Below are 26,789 nucleotides of genomic sequence, written 5' to 3'. Positions count from 1 at the left end.
GGCAAGTTTTCAAGCTAGCATCTCTTAACTTTCCAAGTCTGTGAAAAACAAAACAAAACCAACGAAAACATACAATTAATTTCTCCTGCTTGGGCTATTTGGGTGGAAAACATGAATGTTTTCTAACATATGGCAGTCCAGTACCTATGCCTCAGAATTGGTTATCCTGTCGTCTGTCTCCAAAACCATCTCTATTTCTCTTCTCCCTTTAGAACAGAACCACCACTTTGACAGAAAATAAGCCGTGATCCAGCATGACTGGTATAAATCCAGTGCTTCCTGAGGTAGTTAAGCTGAGGCTTGATGCTTTTCTGAGCTCACAAATGGAGAAACTCTGCTGATATTTTCATTCTTCGGCACAGTAATCCAGACTCTAGGATGACTCACTCACTGTGTTCACATGCATTTTCGCAAATATTAACACGGATTAATGCATCAACTCTCACTTGGCATGAGTTTACAGTTCGTGAAGAGCAACTGTGAATTAGATTGTGACAGAAGATCCGTCTATGCAGAAGAACACCATGCTCTTTCCAACTCCTGGAAAATGTAATGCTGCAGACAGGCCAAGGTAAATACCACATAAAGTAACAATATATTTTTGCCTTCTCTTAACGTGTCAGACTTAGTATAGATGCTTTAAGAACTACCTCTAAATCCTTTTTTACAACACATTTGATCAACAATTTTGAGCACTCTTCAGTGTGACTTCATTTTTGCCAGAGTCGCTGTCTTTTTCATGTCTTAAAATGACCCACAGCTTTTGTGAAATATCAAATAACATAGATATTTGGTGAATGTTTTTAACAATACCTCTTGTTATTCAAACCTTATAGAAGTACAATTATATGTATATTTAAGTATCATGTAAACTTGTGATATATTTTTATATTTTTGTAGACATTCCAGATGGTTGAACACCTAAAAATCTTTAAATAATTTTTAAACCATGGCACAAACAGTTTTTGCTGGCATTCTAGAAACCCACTCATTTTATTAGCATATGCCTCCCTGTCATATTTTAACAGTCCCTAATAATAACCAAAACAGTTAGCACATAAATAGCATTGATAAGCTGAGCCAAACTATAATGTGGAGAGAAATTATGGTGCGGTGGCAAGAACGCTCTAAAAGTATAAGGGGGTATTGTTTCTAATGTTGACTTTAGCACTAACTGTACGACCTTTGACAAGTTACCTCACCCTTCTGGGCCTCCATTTCCCTATCTCTTGGATGAGCAGTGTCACCAGTAGGGTTTCCTGAGATCTCAGAGAGCAAGAGGAGTGAAACAGAGAAGGAGGAAAAGCCAATAGAAGGATCTGTATGGTGTCAAGTTGGCCACTGTCTTGGGTGACCGGTGCTCAGAACCATCTGGGAGCTTCATGAAATGAGCAGTCTCAGAGCAGTCCACCAAGGGGACAAAAAGGGGAAGGAAGCATTTATTCATCAACTCAGTACCTCATCAGTCAAGGGTGGCCCTAAGGGTGCTAAAGGCCCCACAATTTCAGGTTTGCACTTGCATGAGTGTAGAACAGGGTCCCACCTGTCCACTCAGAGCTGTCAAAGAAGCCCTGCTCAGGAAGTGAGAGGTATGAAGAGAAGCTTGAAACAAAGTGCTCTCAGGTTACACTGAAGGGTAGCAGCTCAAATCCTGCACAGAAGCGGTCACCTGAGCAGTAATCAGCGTAAGGAAAGCCAAGTGCATTTGAAACGGTGGTCAGCGTGCTCTCAGAAACCTTCAGCTCTTATATTATTTAATATTAATAACTACCATCTGTGTAGTTTCACTGTTTACAGTATTATCTAGTTTTTGCTGCACAACAGACCTGTAAGTAGATATTGTTATCTCTATTTCATAGACGAGGAAACTAAGTCTAGAAAGATTAAGTAATTTTCATAAGACAAGTTTCCTCAACATTTAATACTTTTGACACTCTGGGTCAGATTTTCTTTTTTTTTTTGTAAACATCTTTACTGGAGTATAATTGCTCTACAATGGTGTGTTAGTTTCTGCTTCATAACAAAGCGAATCAGTTATACATATACATATGTCCCCATATCTCTTTCCTCTTGCGTCTCCCTCCCTCCCACCCTCCCTATCCCACCCCTCTAGGTGGTCACAAAGCACAGAGCTGATCTCCTTGCGCTGTGCGGCTGCTTCCCACTAGCTATCTATTTTACGTTTGGTAGTGTATATATATCCATGCCACTCTCTCGCTTTGTCACAGCTTACCCTTCCCCCTCCCCGTATCCTCAAGTCCATTCTCTAGTAGGTCTGTGTCTTTATTCTCGTCATACAGAGTGAAGTAAGTCAGAAAGAGAAAAACAAATACTGTATGCTAACACATATATATGGAATCTAAAAAATAATAAAAAAATAAAATTAAAAAACTGTCATGAAGAACCTAGGGGCAAGGTGGGAATAAAGACACAGACCTACTGGGTCAGATTTTTTTTAATGGGAATGCAGGGAGGCTGTCCTGAGCACTGTAGGATGATTCACCCACTAGATGCCAGTAGCACCCCTAGGGTCATAAGAATCAAACCCTCTGCTGGATGTCCCCTGACAGGCAAAAATCACCCCCATTTAAGAACCACTAGCAGAAAGTCAAAATTGCAATAAGCAACATAATTGCAATTTGAATGAAGAAAGGACTGACTCCACACTTCATTTGAAGCACATAAGTGTCCCTTTAACTGTCACAGATTAACCCAGCCATCTGTTTTAAGGGAATCAAAGCATTATAGAAATCAGATGGTTAAAAACAAATCTGTTCTTAAGATTATGTTTGAGTAAATGCAATGGTAGGGACACAGAGTTAGTAGTAAGAATACTGATGTAAGACACAGACATCCCAGCACACTCCTGACAATACAGGAAATGAGTGGGGTGTTCAGACTAGATAAGAACTACTTCCTAGGAACCCATAGTAATTGGTTCTTATCACCTTGGTAATCAAAAAAAAAAAAGGAGTTGATATCAGAACCTTTATTAGTCTTTATATATGCACATATGTACAAAATGAGTTATTACTAAAGTAAGTAAGTGGTACTAATATCTTCTTTCTCCTTCCTAGGCAAGGAAAGAGAAGTCGATATTATGTTTCTAAGATCCTAAGGGATCCTTACCTCCTCACTTCCAGCAGAAAGCAAACAGTTTTGTGTTTCAATAGTCCCTTTTAGGGAGTGTGCTAAGTGGGTCTAGAGTAAAGGGAGAGAGAGGCTTCTGGTGGCACTGAAAAGAGGAAGCCAGACCAAGGGGACTAAGGAGAAAAATGGGAATATCTGATTTTCCCAAATGCAAGACAGCCTTGCCTGCTTAGAAGAGACACTAGGAATGCGGAGATCGCAACAAGACACACGGCAGCCTTGAGAACAAGGGCATGGGTCTCTGGAAGACTTAGCAGTCTAAGCTTGACTGAAATCAGACTTCCTGCCAGCCAAAGTGGGCAGCAGTGAGGACGGTTTAGTCTGATTCAAAAAAAACTAATTAATGTGATAATTTTCATATCCTAGAATTGGTGGACAAATATTCATACTTAACTATATACATGTAAACTGTAAATAGTGTTAATTCCAGGTTGACATTCTAAACAAATCAACTGGTCACCTTTATAAGGTCTGAGTTTAAAAGCTTCTTTAGTTACAGTTAAATACCTGGTCTAGTGGTCTGTACAGTCTATCTAATCATAACAAGCAAGTCTGGGACCTATGGGGCAGAGGCAGGAAGGCGACCTCTTTTCTGAATGCTACTCTAGCCATGCTAATGTGTTTATCATAATTGGTATGTATATTCTTTAATTCAATTTAATTCAGAAAGTGTAATCATTCCCTCAACAAATACAAAAGAGTACCTGCTGTGTACCAGGCATGGTGCTAGAAGCTGGGATTCTATATTGAGAAAAGCAGATAATCACGGTTCTTACGGATCTTAAACTTCTAGGCGGACTGGTGGACACCACTAAAATAATCACACAAATAAATATAAAATTATAGTTTCAGGAAGGAGGCATACAGGCTAACATGAGAATTAAAATAGGAAGGTTTTCCTTGTTCAGAAGTCAGGGAACATTTGTCCAAGATGTGAGTGAGAACTGAAGAGATGGGTAGGAATTAAATAAGCGAAGAAGGGAGGAGAGGGGCGCCAAGTTCCAAGCAAAAGAAAGAGCCTGTGCAATCTCTGCTGAGAGGGAAGAAAATGGTGGGAGTGCAAAACGAAGGCCGGAGAAGCAAATAAAGATGAGAATACACGTTTAAGACCATGTTACAGACTTCAGTCTCTACAAAAAATAGGACACCACTGAAGCAGTTTAAACTGAGGATTTGATGAGAGGGTGGAGGTGGGAAGTGACATGATCAAACTGACACCACAAAACTGTAGCATAAGCTATAAAGGTCAATGTCATGGTCCTAGGATTCAAGAGGAGAGCTGATAAGGGAGAGAAAGACTCACTTTATAGGTCAAAAGAAATTAAGCAAGGAGAAATAAACTGCTATAATGAGTCCATTATGTGCCCTAAGAAATCTTATATGGCACTGAAAGATAGGAAATGCTCAGAAGAGAGAAGCTACACTGGAAAAATGACCTAACCAGTTGTACCAAAACTGTTACAGTTCTTCTCACATGGTCCTCCTCTGGCTAGAACTACCTGTGATATTTCAGGATGTGAACATTTTTCTAATTTTTTTGTTGTGTTAGAATTTTCATAGAAGTAATTCATGTTCATTAGGAAAGTACAAGTGTGAAAATGTAGATAATAATCGTCCATAATCTCACCAGAATTTATAATGACATTATTGCTGTCTGACTCACCATTCTCTAAGGGAAACTAAGCCCAGCCCAGTGGCCAGGGTAGGTCACTGGTTCTGTGAAGTACAAAGTACTTGAGGGAACAGAAGACACTTATATTACTGGGTAAGTCAAGCCACAGCCAGTAGAGAAGAGGCCAAAATCCAAATTCTGGAAAAAGCACATATGGACACCAAGTCTAGAGGTGTCAGAGATAAGATTGAAGTTAGCAGTACAATATGGAAGCCATTGGAGTCAGAACTGTCCTTGAACACCAGCTGGTATTTGAAGCTTATTATTACAGGCAGGCAGGTTTTTGGTGCATGGGAAAATCCACCTAGTGCTAACATCTAGAAAGGTTTCAAACTGGCCTTTTTAAAACCAGTATCAGAACTATTGATACTTAAGATATTTGTCAAGTGACACCATAAAACTCCTAGAAGAGAGCATAGGCAAAACACTCTCTGACGTAAATTGTACCAATGTTTTCTTAGGTCAGTCTCCCAAGGCAGTAGAAATAAAAACAAAAATAAACAAATGGGACCTAATCAAACTTACAAGATTTGCACTGCAAAGAAAACCATAAAAAAAATAAAATGAAAAGACAATCTACAGAATGGGAGAAAATATTTGAAAATGTTGTGACCCACAAGGGCTAGATAATCTCCAAAATACGCAAACTCAACAACAACAACGACAAAAAAAAACCCAATCAAAAAATGGTCAGAAGAACTTATAGACATTTCTCCAAAGCAGACATACAGGTGGCCAGTAGGCACATGAAAAGATGCTCAACATCACTAATCATTAGAGAAATGCAAATCAAAACTACAGTGAGGTACCACCTCACACCAGTCAGAATGGCCATCATGAAAAAGTCAACAAATAACAAATGCCGGAGAGGGTGTCGAGAAAAGGGAACGCTCCTACACTGTTGGTGGGAATGTAAGTTGGTAAAGTCACTATGGAAAACAGTATGGAGGTTCCTCAGAAAACTAAACATAGAATTACCATATGATCCAGCAATCCCACTCCTGGAAATATATTCAGACAAAACTATAATTCAAAAAGATACATGCAGCCTTATGTTCATAGCAGCACTGTTCACAATAGCCAAAACATGGAAACAACCTAAATGTCCATCAACAGATGAATGGATAAAGATGATGTGGTGTATATATATATATATATATATATATATACACACACACACACACACACACATACAGTGGAATACTACTCAGCCATAAAAAAGAACTAAATAACACCATTTGCAGCAACATGGATGCAACTAGAGATTATCATACTAAGTGAAGTAAGTCAGAAAGACAAATACCATATGATATCATTTATATGTGGAATCTAAAATATGGCACAAATTAACCTATCTACAAAGCATAAACTGACTCATAGACATAGAGAACAGACTTGTGTTGCCAGGGGGAGGGGGAGAGGGAGAGGGATGTACTGGGAGTTTGGAGTTGGTAGATGTAAACTGTTACATTTAGAATGAATAAACAACAAGGTCCTAATGTATAGCACAGGGAACTATATATTCAATATCCTGTGTTAAACCATAATGGAAAAAAATATTAAAAAAGAATGTCTCTATGTGTATAACTGAGTCACTGTACTGCACAGCAGAGATGGGCACAACATTGTAAATCAACTATACTTCAATTTAAGAAAAAGAAAAAAAGATATTTGTCAAAAACACACATAAATACACACACACACACACACAAATTCCTGGTATCTTCTCCAAACCTAATGAGTAAGTATCTCTGAAGTTAAGATTCAGAATTATACATTTTCAACAAGTTTAGATAATTCTTTTGTGTACTCAAGTGCCAATATCAGGGGTCTAGGCTATGACTACCATGAAGCCTGCTGCTAAAAGAAAGCCCATGAGTATTAAGAGCTAGTGACTATTCGAGTAACATTGACCTACTCTGACTAGTAAAAGAAGTTCTTTTTCTCAGTAATTAGAAAAAAGCAGTTAAGGTCCAGAAGCCCTGGTCCCTGCCTTCACTATAGCCTTCCCAAAGCCCAAAGTCTAATACTGTAGTTCATCAATTGCATGAAATATTTTGGATCAGTAATCTTTTACAAATGAATTCAATTATAAGCTACCAAAAGCTGAATGGAATAAGACCTAGCTTCATTAAAATATCATTTTTCCTTATTACATTATAATATTTCCTAAACCAACATAAAACCAAAAGAAGACTCACTTTACTTTCTTTTCTTAAATTTTCACCAAAGTATTAGGAGATAGATCAAAACTTTCTATATCAGTGTTTTATAGCTTCTCAGGCTTATAAAGTGCTTAGCTGATATTGGAAGAGCAGAAACCATCAAGTGTCACTTTTTGTTGTGGATAAACACATAGAAGAGGACAGACTCTGTGTGAGAATAATAGAACAAGACCAAGAAATCACAGAAGATAAAAAGCTGAATAAGCTTTTATTGAATAATAATAAAAGCTGAATCAACAAAATATCAATTGTTTCTTAAAGCAAGCACAACTGATATTCATAAGTTAAGTATAGGATTTAAGAATTATAAAATAATCTTCCCATGATATTCAGGATCAGTCAGATTCCCAAACACTGGATCTAATTCTGAAGTCCCCAAATCCAAGAAATATGTGACATATTTATAAAGCATTCAGAACTAAAACCTGAATATAGGCTTGAAAATATCTACTTTAAATCACCTTAGCTGGTGAAAAATAAATAAGTGAACCTATTTCATGTATAGCCAGGTAGAAATGTTTTGTTAAAGCAAAAATCTGTAAAGGGTGATGTTTATTTGGTTTGTCCTCTCTAAACATTAGAAACAACAAACATAATAAGTAACTAAACACAATAATCTTTAAGATAGCAATAAGTCTTTGGACAAGAATAAAACTGGAGAGGAATGGAGAAATGTCTACAGGGGGTAAAATTCTTTGCCCAGATGAACTATCATTCAAGTATGAGGACAAAATAAAGACGCTTTTCAACATGCAAGAACTCAGAAAGTTTTCTACCTGCATTGGTTAAGATTATTTCAGGTGTAAATGAAATAAATCTAATTCAAATAAGTTTAAACAGAAGAGGGACTCTATTTGCAACTAAGACCCACTGCAGTGTAAATAAATAAATAAATAAATATATATATATATATATATATATATATATATATTTTTTTTTTTTTTTAAAGGGACTTCCCTGGTAGTCCAGTGGTAAAGAATCAGCCTTACAATGCAGGGGACGCGGGTTCGATCCCTGGTCAGGGAACTAAGATCCCATATGCCGGGGGCCAACTAAGCCTGCACGCCACAACTACTGAGCTCAGGCACCTCAGCTAGAGAGCCTGAGTACCACAAACTACAGAGCCCATGCGTCCTGGAGCCTGCGCACCACAACTGAAGAGAAAACCCACGTGCCGCAACGAATGATCTCGCATGCCACAACTAAGACCCAATGCAGCCAAAAATAAATAATAAATAAGTCTTAAAAAAAGAAGAGGGACTCTATTGGCTCAAACAACTGGGAAGAAAGGGGGTCATGCAGGTCTGACTGTGCCCAGAGTCTCAACTATTATCATCAACTCTTCCTCTCTCTTTTTCTCCTCGATCTGTTTGTTTGTTTTTCAGTCTGTGGCATCATTCTCTCTCCTACTGAATATATTCCTCCTCCAAATTGTGGGAAAAGAAGAAAACATGGTTGGAACTAGTCTGATTTTATATCATCCCACTAGTAAAAACAAATCAAAACTGCATCAGTATATATAAATCCCCTGGAAAGACTGATCAGACTTGAGCCACCTCTTTTAAAAACTCCCTGTGCTCCAGGTGATCTTGTACTATGATGGGCTACACATCGATCAGATACCCATGTCTGTGGTCACAGACATAGAGTATAGTGACTTACAGCGCCACAAGGGTCACATCAAATGGCTACTGCTAGAGGAGCAAATTTCTAAAGAAAAGCATGTTATTGCCATAAGAAGGTAGGAGACATAGTAGGCAGCTAAAACAGCAGTAATGCACTATGCCACCTATTATCCTTTCTGAAAAAAAATTCTGGAAATCATAATTCTGCAAAACAAACAAACAAAAGGAAAAGAAGAATAAAAATTCACAGAAAGAAAAATGCATGAGCAAGCAGAGAAACAAGCAAAATGTATATTTCTATCCAAATAATTGTTGATAATATGCTTATGAAGTAAAATACAGTTAAGATATACATGTATATTATTATGTAATCATGTATTTTATATATATTACATATATAATTGTTAAGAAAGGAGTTATAAAAACATAATAGGCATTTAAAAAACTGAAAAACTGCAGATGATTCAAGATCATTGTGTAGGGGGAAGGAAGTGCTCAAGAGCAAAGAAAAGGTATCCTAAAAATCTCATCTTATTTAAATGGATAAAAGGGAGAAAGTTTTATATGTATTGTTCAGTTATCTATGTTAATAGGAAAACATATGTTTAAATACATATATGTTGAAATTTTAAAAGTAGCACGAAAATAGTGGCTCTCAAATTTTTAAAGCACTAGAAGGAGAAAAACATGGGAAAAATTATCAAACCAGGACAAGCCACAAAGTGAGTTAAATATGGGCAAATAAGAAAGCATAATAAAAGGAAGAGACAAAAGAAGATGGCAGGAAAGAGAAAACATATAAGTAATTACAGTAAGTAGAAATGCATCACATTCCCACATTCTAAGAAGACTGTCACATGAGGTTTTAAAAAAAAGCAAAATGGAAAATTCAGTTTTATTTTATTTTTAATCAAAAAATATATTATTTTTAATATTTAAAATATTTTAAAATATTTTAAAGGAATGACACAAAGAGATTGAAAAGAATGGAAATATCAAGATATTCCTGTCAAATGATACCAAATTTAAATCAAGAATGGCATTGTTAATATCTAAGCAGAGGTAGGGCAAAAATCAATGTGACAAAAAGGGAAATTTTATATTGAGAAAATATAAAATACCTCAAAAGAATTTAAATTTTATTCACCAAACAACACAATAACAAATTATATAATGGAAAAAAGTTAGATCCAAGGAGATTCAACAAAAATTAAATCATGAAAACTTTTAACATACACCTCTCAGAAGCTGAAAGAAGTACACACACAAAAGAAGAATTGTAATTCTATAATGACAAGGCTAGACTTTTTCGACATTGAACTGTGTTCCTAACATCTAAAATATACACATTATTTTTAAATGTCTATGGCATATTTATAAAAATTAATCATGTACTAGGCCACGAAGAAAATCTCAATACACTACAAAATGTAGAAATAGTATAGGCCACATGGTCTACCCATAAAGCAATAAATATAGAAAGCAACAAAACAGGAATGTCATTAACCTCTTGCCAAGCTTGGAGACTCAGTAACAACCTGCAACACTGCTGTGGGGATTCTCCCTTCTAGCCTTTCATAAGGAGTCCAGGGCCCTGACCCCTTATTCTTGATCATAATGGGGTGATCTGAAAGAAGGGGATGTGAATATGGGATAAATATTAGACAGAACAAGAAACTCTTGAGCATGGAGGGTCTCTCTCCTGCTGGGGAAGGGGAAGGTATGGATGCTCTTCACCTAAAGCTAACGGAAAGAATAGGTAGGGTACTGACACAAATTTCACTCAAGGAAAACTGGGAAGGATTGCAGGTCTTTCTGAGAATGCCCATTATTCTAAGCGTGTCATTTTTAGTGAGAAAGTGATAGTTAATTTATTTATAAATTCACTGTGTGGCTTAAAATACAAGACAGAATAGGAGCAGACATGAGGTGGAAGGCACAGTCTGGGATACATTCCATGAAGCTGTTGAGAGTGCTAAGCACAGGTAAACTGGCCTCAGTTTCTCCCCCATCCACTCTTCCTCCTCTGCATGCTCAGTTATCTCACAGTCTCCAATAACTCCAATCAATTTCCAGCCAGCATCAGTCTTTTTATTTCTGCTCCATGAATCTCTTCTCAAACGTGTCAGCCTCTTGCTGAACCTTTTCTACCTTACTGGACTGAGGGAAACTTGGCTCTCCCCTAAAAACGTTGCTTCCCCTGCAGCCTTCTCAAAAGGAGGCTGGTGTTTCTCCCATGGCACTTCTACCACTGATTCTGAAGTAGGGTAAATGTCCTTCATGTTTTCATTGCAGCTTTCAAGAATTTGCCCTACCTCCTTCCTAAAAATCCATAGCTTTGAAACCAGGTTATCAAATTCACCCTCTAAACCAACATTATTGCTGTCATCTGAAGTCCCTAGGTCATACCCCTCACTTCTGAACAATTTTAGCCTGGCTCACCATCACTCTCTAATACTACTCCTTTCATATTTGTGGTAATTTCAGGGTACATTTAAATAAATTCTCCTGGCACTCCAACCTGTTAGTTACTTGATTTTTTTCCTATAATAATAATCTTCTCGTACTACCTCAGTCACTTGTTCCCATTGCCAGATCCTAGACACAGCAATCTCTCCACAATCTCAGTTTCATACATCTTATTCTCTGCCACAATCTCCTATCTTGCAAGCTCATTTCCTATAGTCTTCCAAACCCAATAATCCTTTGATTCCACTGGGACTTCCAAGTCATTAATCCTACCACTCTTTCACGGTCCCTCATTCCTTTTGATGTCCTTACTCTTCTCCTCACCCGGTTTAGATTACATAGTTAATCCTGATAATTAATCCTTGTTATATTCCTTGCCCTTCTCTCACTGATGGGAATTTGCTTGGTGAAATTTATGCCACTGGTTATATCCAATCCTCTACCAACTCTAAGTCTGAACACATGAAGCTGAGCATGACTGGAGGAAAATGCAATTCCACACATGACTGCTCTTACTTTAAAATTCAACCATGAACCTCAAATGGGACACTAATATTGCCAGACAAAAAACCCATAGATCTTGGTCTACTGATTCTCCTACTCTCCTAGACAACTATTTCAGATGTTCTTCTCTCTTTGGAAATCCTACGAACACCTCCTTTATAAACATCAATCTCAGCATATAATCAGTTTCCTATATTATGAAGGATTTGAAATAATCAAAAGAGAACATCCAGAGACTTTCACCATCACATCTACACATACCTGCCTTCTCACCTGTTAGCAGAAATAATAAACTTGTAAGCTCCTATCTAAAGCCAATCTCCCTCAAGTTCACTAGATAACCATCTCTTTTTGCCTACTCGTAGACAAGTAGCAATTCTTCCCTTTCTCTCCTACATCAATTTTATGCTCTTTATTCTCCATCAGCATACAAAGAAACTATCATTTCTCCCATGTTTAAAATAATCCTCTTTTCACTCTTCCCCTATAGCTACTACCCCCATTTCTCTGCTCCCCTTTCCAGCAAAACTCCTTTAAAAGCCTCTGGTATTCACTGTGGCCTATTTCTCTCCCACTCTTTCTTAAACTCATGCCAATCAAGTTTTGCCGCATTGCTGCACTGAAACCATTCCACTCAACATCATCAGTGATCTCCACATTGCTAAGCCATTGCTAAGCTCAATTGTCAATCTTTTTTTTTTTTGCAGTACATTTTTTTTATTGGACTGTAGTTGCTTTACAATGGTGTGTTAGTTTCTGCTGTACAACAAAGTGAATCAGCTATATGTATACATATATCCCCTCCCTCTTGGACCTCCCTCCCACCCATCTAGGTCATCACAGAGCACTGAGCTGAGCTCCCTGTGCTATACAGCAGGTTCCCACTAGCTATCAATTGTACACATGGTAGTGTATATACGTCAATCCTAATCTCCCAGTTCGTCCCATCACCCCTTCCCCCACTGTGTCCACATGTCCATTTTCTTCATTAAGAAAGGAGTGATACACTTTCTTCACTTGGCTTTCCATATATCACACTCCCTTGTTTTTTCTATTAGCTCACGCATTTCTCTCCTCTCCTTTGATATTTTCTCTTCTTTTTATTGATCTTTTAATATCAGAGTGTCCCAATGTTAAATCTTTAGTCCTCTCCTCTATCTACACTCATTCTCTTGGTTATCACATCCATTTCCACAGTTTTAAATACCTTCAATAAACGGTTGACTACCAGATTTAAATCTCTAAAACAGGTGTTGCTTCAAAACTCCGGACTAGCCTATCCTACCCTTAACATTTCCACTTAGATATCTAATAAACATCTCAGATTCAGTATGTCTAAAACCAACTCCTGATACCAACTACGTTATTCAGCTCAGGCTGCCATAATAAAAAACCACAGAGTGGGCTCAAACAGCAGGAATTTATTTCTCACAGTTCTGGAGAATGGAAGTTCCAGATAAGGGTGCCAGCAGGGTCAGTGTCTGGTGAGAGGTCTCTCCGTGGGTCGCAGATGGCCACCTTTTCTGCGTGTCCTCACATGGCCTTTTTCCTCAGTGTGTGCAGATCTTTATCTTGTTCTTTCCTCTCCACCATCTATTTCCAACAATCAGAGTGATCCTTTTAATCACAAGTCAGATCTTACTCTCTCATTTCATTCAAGTCTTTGTTTCAGTCTTAATTTTTCAATGACCCCTACCCAGACCACCCTACTTAATATTAAAACCTCCTCCTCCACATACATTGCCCCTCTCCCTCACCCCATTCTGCTTTTATTTAACATCTTCTAACATATTATATAATTCACTTAATTGTAATGTCTATTGTTTATGTCTGCCTTGATTAGCATTTAGGATCTATGAGAGCAGAAAATTCTGTCTATTTTGTTCACTGACATATTCTGAGTGCCTATAACAGTGCCTTATACATAGCAAGTACCCAATAAATATTTTGGATGAATTAGTAAGTTAATTCTATTCTTATATTAATGAATAATAATAAGTATTTGAGCAACTGTTCATGACAGTGCTTAGTTAAATATTAATTGTCATCATTTATTAAATGCCTACCATGTACCAGGCACTCTGTTGGACAGCTTACAAACTTTATAATTCTGATAAAAACCTTGAAAGTTAGGCCTTACTATCAACAATTTGGAGATGAAGAAACAGAGAATCTAAGAAATTATAATGAGTTGCAGCCAGATCTATCTGTCTTCAAAACCCCATGCTTCTTTCTGCTACAATATGCTGCTTCTGCTTTCAGTTTATTTGTTTCACACCCTTTTTGGAAATGCAGGGTATGATGTAACCAAAAGTCATAACGTTGCATTTATTTTCATCTCTTGCCCGACTCCTTTTCTACTGAAAAACCAAAACCCAATCTGCTGATTATGTCTCCATATGTCAGAGAAAGAGGTCCACGTTTCCCATAGTACTCAAGTCAGAGGGAAATATTTAAAGAACTAAGTATTAGATCAGAAAGAAGAACTTTCAACATAGACTGTTAAACATCAGTGAAACTGAGAATTAGCACATAGTTATCAGGAGAAATACTTTTATTTCTCCATTTTGCTTCAGAATAGAAAGTTAAGGCAGGCATATTCTGTCAGAATTTCCAAAACTGAAAAGACTTTCATGGCTGAAGGTCAAGGAATGTGAAAAATTTTAAAACTTAAAGAATATTGAATCTATCTATTCAACAATCCTTTTAAAATGTTTTTTGAACTCCTATCACTAAATAAATTTTACCTCTTATAAATCTGCAATTAGGAATGGGATGAGGTAATAATCAATTCATCATAAACTCATTTTTAGGGACTAACTAATGTTAAATAAAATCATTTCTCACATATAAGAACATTGTCAAATACGACATTACTTCTATTTTGTCCAGTGATGACTTGAAAAAAATTTTAATAAGGTCATGTTTTAATTTTTTAAATTATATGTTCAATGTAATAAATTTAGAAACTTTTCCACCTGTTTGTCAAGCTAGGCTTCAGCATAAATAAAACTATGGTTAAAATATATACATATATGTTTAAAGTGACAAGAAATGTGGACATGAACATAAATGGATTGTTTTGTGCAACATTTAAACTATTACATAATCTTATATGTCTGAGTTAAATATTCATGTATTGGTAGATTTATTAATGTCTCATTTATTTGCAATCTTCTTTTTAAAACCCAGCACTGGCAAGGTGCTAACATTTAACTAATGAGTAATGGAGACAAGATATTCAGAGTTCATCAAGAGCCCATAAACCTTACCATCACTTAATGTCATGCCATGCCTTTAATGTTTAATATAAAAATATTTTTTAATTGAGGAAATTAAATTTAACATTTTCATTAAATTTTTTTAATTTTAGCTAATGCCCTAAATTATGAATACTCAAAATATAGATTCATAAATAGAATTGTAAACATGCAGAAATGTTTTAACGTTTAAAGATTAAGATACTATGCACTGGGCTTCCCTGGTGGCGCAGTGGTTGAGAATCTGCCTGCTAATTCAGGGGACACGGGTTCGAGCCCTGGTCTGGGAGGATCCCACATGCCGCGGAGCAACTAGGCCCGTGAGCCACAACTACTGAGCCTGCGTGTCTGGAGCCTGTGCTCCGCAACAAGAGAGGCCACAATAGTGAGAGGCCCACGCACCGCCATGAAGAGTCACCCCCGTTTGCCACAACTAGAGAAAGCCCTCGCACAGAAACGAAGACCCAACACAGCAAAAAATAATTAATTAATTAATAAACTCCTACCCCCAACATCTTCAAAAAAAAAAAAAGAAAACCAGAGCTTTAAAAAAAAAAAAAAAAGATTCTATGCACTATGATTAGATACTTAACTCTACTTTTTTGGATTTCTTCCTTTCTACTTAGTCTGTGAGATTTAAGAAAAAAAAGAGAATTGACTTTATTTTTATTTAACTTTTAAATGTATAACTCCTGTATCTCCCCAACCAGGTTGTCAACCTCATGAGAGCAACCAAATTTGATATTCATTGTATATCCAGGAGTTATCCTGATGTCTTGCATACTGTAGCACTCAAAAGAAAGGAGAATAAAAGGAAGAAAAGAAGAAAAGCAACATTAAAGCAGACAGCAGTTATAAAGTTAATGGAAGGAGCATTAGCCTTCATTTCAGTTCAACAGCATTTACTATGTGACAGGTACTGTGTTAGGATCTAAAGTCTTATAATCTGCTTACTTGAAAAAGTCTCTTAAACTAAACATTAGTTTCATTATCTGGACTGGGGATGAAAATGGATTGGTAAGAAGATTTAATGACACAAAATATAGAATGCACTATAAACTTTTCAAAAACTATACAAATACACATAAGGATGATAATGATAAACTAGTTACTATTTTGCAAATTTAATTTCAAGTATAATCTCAATTACTTTCATAATTCTATCTCAATTTAAAACTTATCACCTTGATATACTGTCTTTGTAAGAAAAAGCTGTTAAGCAAAGGAACTTTACATCCAATTTCTAACAAATTCCCAAGCAGTTTTCAAAGACACATAGGAATGTGTTAGCCATAGCTAAGAATTCTACCATAAAATCAGTTTGAGTCAAAAACTGGAAAGAGTTGCAAATATGAGAGTTTTTTCCCTTCTGTTGTTATGAAATTATGATGTCACTCATGTGATAAGAAAGGAAAACTAAGCAAAATATTTTTAAATAAAGAGAACTTCAAAAGTGCTATATATAACACCATGAATGTACTTAATGTCACTGAAATGTATACCTAAAAATGATTGAAATGGTAAATTTGTATTATGCATATTTTACTGCAATAAAAAAACTGCTATATCCTTTTTAAATTTGTTTTATAGTAAAAGGACTTCCATGGAACCTGGCACAGAACATTACACATGTTAAACTGAATTGGCCAAACATGTATAATGGTTGAATTGTGCCTTAATAAAGAAAGTGTCCTGGAAAGTAAATATTCAAAACAAATGCAGACTTCAAAGCATAAGGGTAAATATTCCTCAGCCTATGCTTCATATGTGGAATCCTTTAAGGCAGGATACCCTATTAGTAACTTTTTTATTTATAACCTATAAGTGATGATAAAAACTCCTTTCTAAAATATTAATAATAATAACTATTAGTAATTACATGCTTGCTATGTACCAGGAGCTGTGCTAGACATTTCATGTATATTATCTCTAATGTTAGTCCCATGAAAATCGATCACATAACCCTTACTTCACTCCACTAGTCCCCATAATCACAAACTTTAGAGCTACTGAAACTTCTTTTTTCAGGTGTGGAAAACAGATCACTTCCATAGTATTGTCTTTATAAAAGACCTCAGAAAATCCAAGCAATCATTCTTATGATATAGAATAGGAATTAATTTAAGAGGGAGTTCCTTACAAGTCAGGTAGGCCCAAACCATTCCATGGGTAGGTTCCCTTAAAAGGATGGCTCCTGTATAGAAAGAATGATGAGTAATACGATCTGAGTTTTACAAATGAGAGGATTTATAGAAATGAGGTCATTTATTCAGTTCCAAACTCATCATATGCCCTCAGTAAATGTTTGTTGAGAGCACGAATAAATGAATGAGTTAGGAAACAGATCATATACTTCCTACTCGAGATACATGAGAGATAATGATGATCACTACCCTAAATCTTTATTCTTTTTCTTTTCCATCATCCTTTAATAGCAATTAAAAGTTGCTAAAGTACCTAAAAATATTTCACATTCTTTGTTATCTACATTCAATATCTTTCCCTCTTGGTATTTCTCCTTTTATTTCCAATTAGTAACCCACAGGGTGTTTCATTTGCAGAACAACAGAATATCAGAAGTTATTTTAGTGATTACAATATACCAAATGAAGAAACATTTGAAAGCCAAATGAGGCTACATGACATATTCAAGGTCAGGCAGAGAGAGTCAGAATGAAATCTCAAATCTCCTATTATATTAGTTGTTCAATGGATTTTGCCTCTAAGATTTTTTGGGGGTGGTGGTGGGTGTATTTTTTTTATTGAAGTATAATTGATTTACAATATTATATTAGTTTTAGGTGTACAACATAGGGATTCAATATTTTTATAGGTTATACTCCATTTAAAGTTATTACAAAATAATGGCTATACCTGCCTCTTAGATTTTATTAGCTAAATTTGTATACTCTCTTAATCTGGAACCATGATATATACGTGAATATTCCACACAGTAGTTGGCAAACTGATGGACATTTATTGGGTCTAAATACATACCTGTTAATACATACTTCTGTTAATACTTGATGGTTATTAACATTCATATAGTCACAGAATTGGAATTACTAATAGTATTTGGTTGTCCATGCAGCACATCATAGGGCATTCATTATACATCACAAAAGTAACACATTAAAATATTCCCTTATATTGGTTAGTGGTTTTGATTTCCACTTAGTAGAAACTTTCCAGGCCTAGCATAGACTTTTACAGCTCCATCTTAATGTTGACCATTTAGTCTCTGGTGCATTTTGGCTCCTAAGTGCAGCTCTTGCTAACAAAATAGAAGATAAAACTTCCTTTGGAGCAATTTTGCCATGGCTTAAAGTGCTTTGAAATGTCTCTGTTCAAAAAGAAAAGCTTTTGTTAATGTTGACAGTGTAATTCCTTTAAAGAATCCCCAAAAAGAAAATCTATGAGAGAAACACTTTCAGAAGTTGATAGGTAGACACAGCCACAATTTAAAATGAACTATAATTAGTCCCTTTTTCCCTAAAAGAAACTGTATTGATAGAAGGTGAAGGCCTAAGATATTTGAAACCTAAGTCTTCTCATATAAGATCCCTGGCTAGAAAAGTTAAGATTATAGGAACCTTAAATAAATACTGCTAAGTGAAAGAAGCCAGGGTGCAAATATGTAAAACATGACTCCAACTATATGATATTATCGAAAAGGCAAACCTATAAATACAGTAAAAAGATGAGTGGCTGTCAGAAGTTGTGGGCATGGGGGAGTGAAGAGGGGTGAATAAGTGGAGCAGAGAGGATTTTTAGGGCAGTGAAACTATTCTGTATGGTATTATAACAGTGAATACATGATTTTATGCATTTGACAAAACTCACAGAACTGTACAACACAAAGTATGAACTCTAATGTAAATTGTAAATTTTAGTTAATACTAATGTATCAATTTTGGTTCAACAATTATAGCATATATACCACAGCAACACAAAATGTTACAGGGAAACTGGGGAGGGGGAGTGGGTAGTAGTATACAAAAACTCTGTACTTTCTATTTAATTTTTCTGTAAATCTAAAACTATTTTAAGAAATAAGTCTATTAATTTTTTTAAGTTAGTATTATAAAAATGTTAATGGTTATAAAACTATACTCTCATTTCTTAACAAGAGTTTTAATCTAGCATGAGAGGGTTATATCTCTTCAGATAAACACATGTTCAGCTGCATACAACTTTATAACATTGTATATTTGTGAATCGTAGGTGCTATTACACTTTCTATGTATACAGCACCTACGAAAATATTCCTAGATGCAAGTCCAACTTTGTGGCATTCTAATCAAAATATGTTCACTTAAAGAAATTTCTTTCCTGTCAAAAAAGTTTTAATTATTAAATAAAAGTTAAAAAAATATATGTGATTTAAGTCTGTTTTAGAGAAATAAATCAGTATGTACACAGAATTATACATTGAGCTAATTTCTATACCACTCTGCAACATGCAAATTAAAATTTTCTATCCATAAGTTTGTCACTCCCAAAATAGGAGGAGATTTAGATGTGTAGAGAAATTTTGTGAAAGTATACAAAATGTTTGAGCAAAATGCTACTAAATTGATTAGAAAATGAAGTAGCAGCTGGAAGACTCTGATCCACCCAGCAGGCTATGAAAGAACCCTTTGTTCTGCCCCATTACAATAAGCTGCCTCTAAATTTTGGTTATTCACACGAAGTCCATATGTCCTATAGCAAGTTGTCCTACTCATAAAGGTACTTGATGGCTGATAATGACAATAACAGTAATGCTGAGGGTAATCATTCCAAGTGTAGCATTTAGAATAGTGGTAGATTTGTGTGGTATTGTTTTGTGAAACAAACTTTAAAAGACACAAAATATAATTTTATAAAACATTGATTTTTGCCTATAGGTGAAAGTACATAAAAATTTCATAAAGTTTTGCTGAAAATCAGCGTTATCAAGAATAAACAATAAGGGGCTTCCCTAGTGACGCAGTGGTTAAGAATCCGCCTGCCAATGCAGGGGACGCAGGTTCGAGTCCTGGTCCGGGAAGATCCCACATTCTCCGGAGCAACTAAGCCGTGCGCCACCACTACTGAGCCGCATGCCACAACTACTGAAGCCCACGTGCCTAGAGCCCGTGCTCCACAACAAGAGAAGCCACCGCAATGAGAAGCCTGCACACCGCAACAGAGTAGCCCCCACTCGCTGCTACTAGAGAAAGCCCAGACGCAGCAACGAAGACCCAATGCAGCCAAAAATAAATTAATTAATTAATTTTAAAAAAGTCTGTAAATTAATTTAAGTAGGTGTTGTTTGTTTTAAAAGGCATTTATACAAGCCTTGTGAGGAAAAAGTTGGGTTCTGCTTTGAAGCTGGCCTAAATTCTGAGGGAGACAGAGTAAGCAAGAAACAGCCAAAGACAAAAATGTCAAAAAGCCCCACTGGATTTAGCTATATTCTCTTCTGCAAACTAAAAAGGCTACAAACTTAGTAGATTTATCAATAAAAATACAAAGCCAAGCATAAAAAATCATGAAATAAATGCTATATTAATATTCAGCATGTAATCAATAAATGTTTTTGAATACAAGACACTGATAAAGTGCTCTAGAGACTAAAAAGAAGTTCCTAATATGATGCCTATGCACAAGCTTAGATAGGTGAAGAGATAAATAGTATGACAGGTGTAATAAATGTTTTATGAGTGAATTTTTAAAGAAAGCACTAATGTTATTTATGGTTCATAGTAATTATAACACATTCAAATAGTTGGAGAAAGCATTATAGAGATTGTAATGTGAGGCTGGATAAGATTTAAATAGGTAAGAGAGGAAAGCACTTTAAGAGTGGAAAGAGCATTAGTAAAATGGGAAAATATTAGCTGGAGAAAGTGAAGCATTAACAGACTAGTTTAGTTATAGGGAAGCTGTGGGGTGATCACCCAGAAAGTTACATTAGGTCAAGTCACATTATAAAAAGAATGGAAAAGGATGAATAGGTCAGAGAACTCCTTAGGAAAAGAAAGCAGCAGGATTTGATAGCACGAAATAAATGTCAGGTAGAAGAGTGAATGATGACTGATAGGATTTCGGATATGAGTTGAAGTTATTGACCTGTAGCAATGTGGAAATTAGAGCAGTATCTGATAGCAGTTAGGCACCTTGGCCCTGAAGCACGCTGCCTGGGTTTAAATTCTAATTTTTCAGTTAATACTTTTTGAACTTAGACCAGTTATTTAAACTTACAATGTAAAACAGAGATAGAAATCTGTGAGGTTATTTAAGGATTAAATGATTTAATATATGTAAAGATTTAGAATAGCTCCTGACTCACCGCATACATCTAATGGATATTAGGTTTCTTTATTATTGTTATACAATTGAAATTAGAATTTGAGAAAGATAAAATTTGGCACCTAAACCATAAATTTGGTATGGTAAATGATCCCATCAAATTGAGGAAATTTCTAAGGAACACAATACAGAAGTAAAAAGCAAAAGTCTATGGGCTAAACTTTGGAGTTTGCTTCTATCTAAAAATCAGAGAGTTAAAAAAAAATAGTATGGTCAGGAAAATAAAAGGTAGTGTATTATCACAAAGCAAAGGTATCATAGGTGCTAGGCAGCTAGCAATGCAAAGAAATAAGAGAAAAGGCACTCTGAAAAATGGCCAAAGTCTTCAGTGACTCTTAAGAGTGTTTTTTCTAGTGAAGGAGGCAGGGAAGGACAAAGAGAAATAAAGACTCTGAGAAGAGAAGGAATATGTATATATATATATACATGGAAGATTACAAAATAACTGAGTAGGAATTGGAGCTACTGAATGTAGAGCAATGACATAAGGGAAAGAAAAGGCAACGGCAATTAGCCAGGCAGCAGAATCAATCACAAAGATTTCTTAAGAAGAAGGAGACATACGGATTATGTAATTATGTCAATAAAATTATGTTTATTGAAATATAAATATTATGTTAAATTGGTATTAAGACTATTTTTAAAAGTTAAGTCAGAATTACTATAGTTGCTTTAAAAATGGTTATTTTAGTCAAAATGTCAGATACACTAAACCCATTTGACTTTTCATATTTCAGTTTCTTTAGCATTAAGTTTTTTCTCCTCTTAATCTCAAATTTTTAACATGCTGAAATACATACATTATTGAATTTATTAAGTATTCTGTAAAAAAAGTATAGTTACAGAACAGATAACAACTAAAAATACTTTATGTGCTTATTAATAATAAAAAGTTATTGTTTCATAGAAATATGTAGGGGCAAGGAACTGTTAACAGTTGTTTCCTCCATCAAGAAAAATCGGATCGCTGAGTGTCAAAAAGTAAGAGAAGGACTTATATTCACTGTTTCTTTTTTTTCTTTATCCTTTGCATTTTGTACCATGTCTAGATATTAACATTTCAAAAACAAATAAAATTTAAAAGACTATTTGAAGGAAAACATAAAAGTAAAAAGGCAAAAATAAATAAAAACTTGTTCTAATAGCTTTTTTTTTTTACTAATGCAAAGGGAATACGTACTTAGACAATTTAAATATATTAAACTGATTTTATAAAAAATTTAAATGGGATAAGAGATAGGACATTGAATTTTGAGAAGTATTTTTATAATTGTTTTCAAAATTATTTAGAAATTATATATGCTTTTACTTTGTTCTACCTTATTTTTATCTTCATAAAAAAAAGAGGAAGACATTTAACATTCTGACAAGCTAAGCAGCCGAATTTCTGAAGAAAGATACACAGTAAGCGATCTAGATTCAAGCTTTGTTTTGACGTCTTTGGCTCAAGAAGAAAATGCAACAAAGTATAGCAAAGAAGAGGGAAGAGAATTTTAAATGCCAGAACTCGCAGAACCATGTGCCTCAAGAAGAAAAGTTTAATCAAAGTGATACATTTAAGACAAAACTATTCTTGTTCACTTTGTTGATTCTTGCATTCAGCTAACACTTATTGAATACTTATTGTGTCAAGCCAGTTCCTAGGCACTGGAAACACAGTGACAAATAAGAAAAACTTTTGCCCTCCCAGAGTTTAAAATTTAGTGAAAAAGGCTGACAATAAACAAGATAAATAAGTAAAATACATTATTGTTAATGGCAAAGTATTAAGGAGGAAAAAATAAAAGCATGGAAGGGGCATATGAATGTTAACAGAAAGAAAAAGCCACACTGAGAAAGTGACATTTGAATAAAGTTCTAAGGAAGCGGGTGCCGGCAAGCTATACAGATATTTTAGCAACAAGCATTCCAGGAAAAGAAAGCAAGTGAAGAAGCTCTGAGGCAGGGACATTCCTAATGTATCCAACAAACAAGGTCAGTGTGGTTTCAGTAGAATGAAGAAGGGGAAAATAGTAGAGAGGAGTTTAGGGAATTGAGAGCGTCAAATCATCACATACCCTTGTACATGAAAGTAAGAATTTCGGCGTTTTCTCAGAGTCAGTCAGAAAACCTTTGGAAAGTTTTGAGCAGAGTTGTGATGTGCTATGACATATCTTAAAGAATCATTCTGGCTAATGTGTTCAGAATAGATTGAAGGGGAGCAAGTACTAAAAGCAAGGAGACCAACTGGGACCCTACTGCAATCATCCTGGCAAGAAAAGCTAAAGCCAACAGGATTTGGCGGTGGGCCAGCTGTGCGTAGTGAGAAAAAAATGTCAAAAATGACTCCAAGATCTCTAACCTGAGTAACTGAAAGAATGAAGTTACCACTCACTGAAATGAGAATGCCTGTGGGAGGAGGGGTTTGCAGGGAAATATCAGGAGCTCAGTTCAGGACACGTTAGGTTTGAGATGCCTATTAGACCTCACAGTAGAGATGTTGAGTAAACAGTTATGAGTGAAGTTAAGGGAAGAGGTCCTCAAGGCTTCTTCTTTTTTTTTTTTTTTGATTTTATTTATTTATTTATTTATTATTTTTGGCTGCATTGGGTCTTCATTGCTTTCTGTACTTGCAGAGAGCGGGGGCTACTCTTCGTTGAGGTGTGCAGGCTTCTCATTGCGGTGGCTTCTCCTGTTGTGGAGCACAGGCTCTAGGAGCACAGGCTTCAGTAGTTGTGGCTCGTGGGCTCTAGAGCATAGGCTCAGTAGTTGTGGTGCATGGGCTCAGTTGCTCTGCGGCATGTGGGATCTTCCCAGACCAGGGTTTGAACCCGTGTCCCCTGCATTGGCAGGCAGATCCTTAACCACTGCGCCACCAGGGAAGCCCAAGGCTTCTTCTTCTTTTTTTCTTTTTTAAATTACGTGTGCTCAAAATTATAAAATTTATTAAATTACAGAAACATAATTGTAGAGACTTTTAGATTATGAGTTTATTCTTTTGCCCGTACCCCGGATAGGTAAAATAGTTTAATGACTATTTCTTCTCAGTTTGCTGTTATAGCATGTGCCCGTGCTTAAAAACAAAAACAACAGCAACAAAAACATGAAATGGGAATATGTGAAGGATAGCTTCAGTGATATATTTTACAACTATATGGAAAAAATATAATTTAGAACCCTTCTGGTATCTTTATATCCTAGTCCCCGTAGCGCAAAGGATAATTTTTAGTAGTATAAATTCTGTCACAAACTACTGTATGTCTATGTAAATATGTATAATGTCTCTGTTATTAGAAAATTTTCCCAAACTGATGGCTGACTCTACAAATATCCTTTCACGTGGCCATTTAGATGGAACTAAAGGTCAACTTTACTACATATTTTGTTTTCTATTTTGATTAACTAAATAATGTTAAATGGATGACATTAACTTGGAAGTTTGCATACTTAAGGCACTGACTATCAACATAACTTTTTCAAGTTGATTTAATGGAAGGCTCTGCTTCTCTTCTCACGCTCACTGTTAATGCATCCAAAAGCTTGTTACTTTAAACTGAAGTAACACAGAGATTTATTCTAAGGTTGAATGAAAGCAAGTATTTTTTGAAGTGGCTTTCATCCTTTGAATATTTTTCTTCTGATCTGAAAGCATTCAACTTTTACATTTTAAGAACAAACATAAAAAGAACAATGTGGAGAGAGGGTGGATTTCAATTTTAAATGTCTTCTACCATAGCCCTCAATGCAGACTCTTCAAACCTGGCTATGAAGACAAAAGCAAAAGAGCCAAAATGCTACTTCCCTCCTATTCTCCAACTTTCTAATTCCAGAGACAAAAATTCACAGAACTAGGGAGAAGAGGGAAGGTGGGGCCTGTTTCTGTGTGCATATGTGTGTTTGGGTAGGTGGTACTGGGGGAAGGTGTACTTGAGTAATGACACTAGCACGAGCAAATTTTCCATTTGAGGAGGTGTAATCTTCATCAAAATTTTAATGAGAAAAGCTCTACAAATCAAAGTAGTAGTGGGGTAGTGGCATGGAAAACCACTGCAGCAGTATGTGCTAGGAATTTAAACTTATCACGTAGTTCAGAGTGTGAAAGAACAAATAGTGATTGTAAATTTATATACTATTTATTAGAGAAAGAATGAAAGCATATATAAAACCTCCTAAAATTAGGAATAAGACTGGAAGCACAAAAACTTGCCCTAGAGAAACTTATATGAGAACAAAATTCAGTATTCACACACAGCAACAAGGAATAGGGAAAAGGACAAACCTTGGTTTGTGAAGACAAACCTTGATTGTGATGAGATCTGCCTTGTATAAAGATAAAAGAAAAATCCAACATGGGACTTATAATAATAATAAAAAGAAGGAAAAGGAAGATGAGGACCCATGTAGAAAAAAAGTTAAAGGAATATTTTCATCAGACTCAAAGGAATAGGCATACTCCTAAAGATAACCTAATTCAGGATACAGGAAAAAACTTAAAGAACAAGTCAAACATTCTAAATAGTTATTAATTATTGAGTATCAGTATATTGTTATTCATTACTGAGGAGTTCTATCAGAGCTGTTATAAATATATCACATGTATTAGCTCATTTAATCATCACAATGATCCCATGAGATATTATCATCCCCTTTTTAGATATAAAGACTTTCCCAAGATCATAAAGCTATTAAGAATTCAAAAAGGGCTTCCCTGGTGGCGCAGTGGTTGAGAATCTGCCTGCTAATGCAGGGGACACGGGTTCGAGCCCTGGTCTGGGAAGATCCCACATGCCGCGGAGCAACTAGGCCCTTGAGCCACAACTACTGAGCCTGCGCATCTGGAGCTTGTGCTCCGCAACAAGAGAGGCCACGATAGTGAGAGGCCCGCGCACCGCCATGAAGAGTCGCCCCCGCTTGCCGCAACTGGAGAAAGCCCTCGCACAGAAACGAAGACCCAACACAGCCAAAAATAAATAAATAAATAAATAAGAATTAGAAATTCATTTAAAAAGTACATTAATATTAAAAAAAAGAATTCAAAAAGACATAGCTATTATGAGCAGGTATAGAACTTTATTCATTCGTATACTCAAATAATATTTTATGGGTACTTACAAGGGGCAGGTAGTATTCTAGGCACTTGGGATATATTAGTGGGGGGAGGGGAAAGAAACCTGTCTTCAAGAAGCTTGTATTCCAGCAAGATATAAATTATATAGTATGTGAGAAGGTGATGAGTTCTGGGGGGGAAAACCAGAAATTAGAGCAGGATATTGAAGTTAGAAAGTACCTGGTGAGGGATCAAAATTAATGTATAGAGCTGAGTTTGAAATGGTTTTTAATGTATCTGAGAACCTTGGCTTGTAATACGATAATTTAATCCAGTCATATTTATTTTGTGAAGTGATGTCAGTCTTCCTTCTGTCATTGTATGCTTTTTGATTTTTATCTTTTCTTGATGCTTCCCTTTTTCCTTACTTTTTGCTAAGTAGCCCACTTTATTGTTATTTCTCTGCCAAGTGTTTTGAAAAGTATTACTCTACTAATGGTTACCTTTAAATTATGTATATCA

General features: G+C 35.7%; 1 protein-coding gene across 1 annotated transcript in view; it reads right to left on the bottom strand.

The window, feature by feature from the left end:
- Nucleotides 1-9,799: 9,799 nt before the first annotated feature.
- The window catches only part of RAD51AP2 (RAD51 associated protein 2), a 51,328-nt gene continuing 34,338 nt past the window's right edge, over nt 9,800-26,789 (bottom strand). The window contains exon 4 of the mRNA XM_012534868.3: nt 9,800-13,238. The gene's annotated coding sequence lies outside the window, so the exon portion shown is untranslated. The remainder of the gene's footprint in view (nt 13,239-26,789) is intronic.

Source organism: Orcinus orca, chromosome 13 (assembly GCF_937001465.1).
Source record: "Orcinus orca chromosome 13, mOrcOrc1.1, whole genome shotgun sequence".
In the NCBI taxonomy this organism is placed as follows: Eukaryota; Metazoa; Chordata; class Mammalia; order Artiodactyla; family Delphinidae; genus Orcinus; species Orcinus orca.
This window is presented reverse-complemented; position numbering and strand designations above follow the sequence as displayed.